This window comes from Mobula birostris, chromosome 9, assembly GCF_030028105.1.
Source record: "Mobula birostris isolate sMobBir1 chromosome 9, sMobBir1.hap1, whole genome shotgun sequence".
Taxonomy (NCBI): Eukaryota; Metazoa; Chordata; class Chondrichthyes; order Myliobatiformes; family Myliobatidae; genus Mobula; species Mobula birostris.
The window spans coordinates 111,093,952-111,097,096 of NC_092378.1; positions in this window are offsets into that span (position 1 = coordinate 111,093,952).

Genomic DNA, 3,145 nt, shown 5'->3' on the forward strand with positions numbered 1-3,145 from the left:
ACAGACTTCACCTTGTCTGGAAGCACACTGGAATTTTGAAGTGTGGATGTGAGGTGCTAAGAAAACAGATCGGCTTGTTTGTACTTCTATCATTCATGTCAGCATATATTAATTGTTTTAAAATCTGTAAATCAATGCCGCAAGCTGTTGTCCATTCAACTCCCAATATTTCTGACAATTGGACTGGACCTGGCTGTTGTCACTTTTGAAAATTATACTTACAATTTTTTTTTCTCATTGCTGGGCATATGGCCAAGTGGTTAAGGCATTCGTCTAGTGATCTGAAGGTTACTAGTTCGAGCCTCAGCTGTTGCAGCATGTTTGTGTCGTTGAGCAAGGCATTTAATCTAGTGCTCTAGTGTCTGTGCGAGGAGTGGTGCCCCATACAGACTTCCAGTCTGCACCTTGTAAAGCATGAAAATGCCCAACGCAGGCCTCTCATGGTCTGAGTCAATGTTCCCTCCATCCTTTTTTCTCAGTAGGTTTTTTCTTAGAACAAGTCTGCAGAATTTAAGTGAACTGTACCAAAGTGGTGGTTTCCCTACAGTTGTCTGTTCACTAACGTTACTGGAATTGGGGGAAAAAGGAGGGTCCATCGCAACAATGTTTCTTTCATACTTTTTCAACGTGTGCATTGAAACCTTAGCTCAAAACAATTTTAAAGCAATACTAAAACATTCTTTTTGGAAGGGCGGAGTCATGTAAGGAGTGGTTGATTTATTAATTGTGTGGAAATAATGTAGATATAGATATGGAGATGTCAGGCATAACACTGTGTGTTTCTTTGAGCTATTTATCTGAAAGAACATCAGAAAATGATTTAATGTTACCTTGAGCCTGATCCGTTCAACAATATTGTGTCTAATCTTCGTTATCCATTTTCTTATCCTGCCCCAACATTGTTTAGAATCTAAACATCTATAAAATCCAAGAAAATAAAGTAAGAGGAGGCCATTTATCTTGTCAAGCCTACTCTTCCTTTCATTAGGATTATGGCTGACCTTCTAATTCAAAGTAATACGCATGAGATGTTTCAGTGTCATCTCCAGCTCTATAACCATGCTTTGTCTAGAAATCTAATGACCACAACTACACGTCCAAAGAGAGCAAATGTTTCATTTGCATAACTGTTAATACTCTGGAGTAGGGTCCGCCAAAGGAAACAAATGAAAGATAGCAACACTTATGTGGTATGTTAACCAAATTAACTAAAAAAATGTGATACCAAGCTACTGAGCAAAAGAGAGGAATTTTAAAGAGCATCTTAAAAGAGGGAAAAATGAGCAGAAAAGATGATGATTTGACGTGGAATACTAGTGCACAGGGCCCAGGCAATTAAAGTTCAGAAACCTAGCCGAGCACGACTCCATTCTTTTAGGAAAGGCTGTATTGATTGGGCCAAAAACTCCAGAGCCAGCAGTGATTGGATGAAATATCAACTCCCAAACATCAATGGGTGGATGGTAGGGGAAGAGAAGCCACAGCAAAGTCTGGCAAAAATGTGTTTGGGTGTAACCTCCATTCGAAGACGTGCTTTTGGCACTCTTCCTTTGGCAGTCACATCCTCATGCTTTTCCCACCATCCCTGGCCCCCACTCTGAGGGAACTGTGAGCACACTCCAGAACTCAACTCATTGACACCCAAGCACAACCCAGGAGGAACAAACAGACCCAACACTCCCCCACAGCACCCAAGGGGACAACCAGGTGAGTTTCAAATACCACCTCACCTGAAGAATGAAGAGGAGCTTACAAAGTGATAGTGAGGAAAGGACCAGCTTATAAGGGAGCGGATCTTCACCCCGGGCATTCTCCACACACTGTTGGTGACTAACCAAGAGGCGCAGAGGATGAGGAGCGAGAAGGGACCTTACTGGGAAGAGAAGCAAAAAGAGTACTGTACAGACATGATCAAATTCAGCATTCCCCATGAATACCATGTGACAGGCATGCCCTAATCTGAGGGGTATTCCATCTTAAAACAGCCACAGCATCAGTCAGAAACTGGAAGGTATAGTAATTGTTCAACTCCTGTTTGAGTCTGGCAGTAACATCTGGGAATAACCCTCATTTTGAACAATTTGTTCCATGAGTTAGAATCTGTTCCCTCACCAGGTTCATCCGTGTCACCCTGAGGTCCAGTGGAGAGAATCCCTGCAGAAGATAGGCTCATCTTTAAACGCCAGCGTTCTTGGTAGTCTCCTGTAGACTCTTAAGCCAGCTTGGCAGTATTAAAAGACAAGGGTATATGAGGAAGGCAGTGTGGGAGGCCAGGAAAGGGTTAACCATAACCACCATCCACTGCAACTGTTGGTAGCATTTGAGAAATTAGGCCACTCCGAGCAACAGCTGGTAGAGAAGATCCACAGTGTGGAGCCCCCACCCTGTCCACCTGAGGTCCAAGCAGAATGATGATTGCTGGCGGATGCAAACAGGTTGCTCAGCCTGGTAGCCCCTCCTGAGTCTAGAAGGTATTCCGGACTGCCTGGGTGTGGATCATCCACTCATGAGGGTGGAGCTTAGAGCGGCTGAGGGGTCAGATGTTGGATTGTCTGACTCAAGCTGACGTGGCCAAGAGTGTCACATTGTTGCTCAGGCAGAGAGAGAGACTCAGCCTATCTCCAATCCTCCGGACTCTCTGGCCATACTCTCTGTCTGGAGATACACTGACTTAACCCTGCACCCAGTCTGGAAATGGACATTATTCCATTGTGCACTTCACTCCCTGGGTCTGTGGAGCTGATATGTGAACACATCCACGTCCAAAGGCCCTGAAATCATTAGCCCTCAATGTGGCCCCCACTCAGGTGCTGGAGCACCTGAAGTGCTTAACAGCCACAGCTCCGAGCCTGGAGTAAATGGTGTTCCCTAGACCTTGGCTCATTCACACTCCTGCTGAGGGTGGTTGGTCAGAAATCATGATACCACTTGCTAGTGAGTCCACCAGCAGAAGGTCTGACTTAGGACCAAACCAGTCCATATTGTGAGCAACATGGGGCTGAGAGCATGAAAGCAGAGGATCCTCTCCTGGACCCGAGCAATGGACTGAGCCACCCCTAGTGATTCACCTTGGGATTACTGCCAATGGTCCGATCGGCCTGCTCTGTGCTAGGCTACCAAAGCAGCATCCGTGCCTGGGAAGATA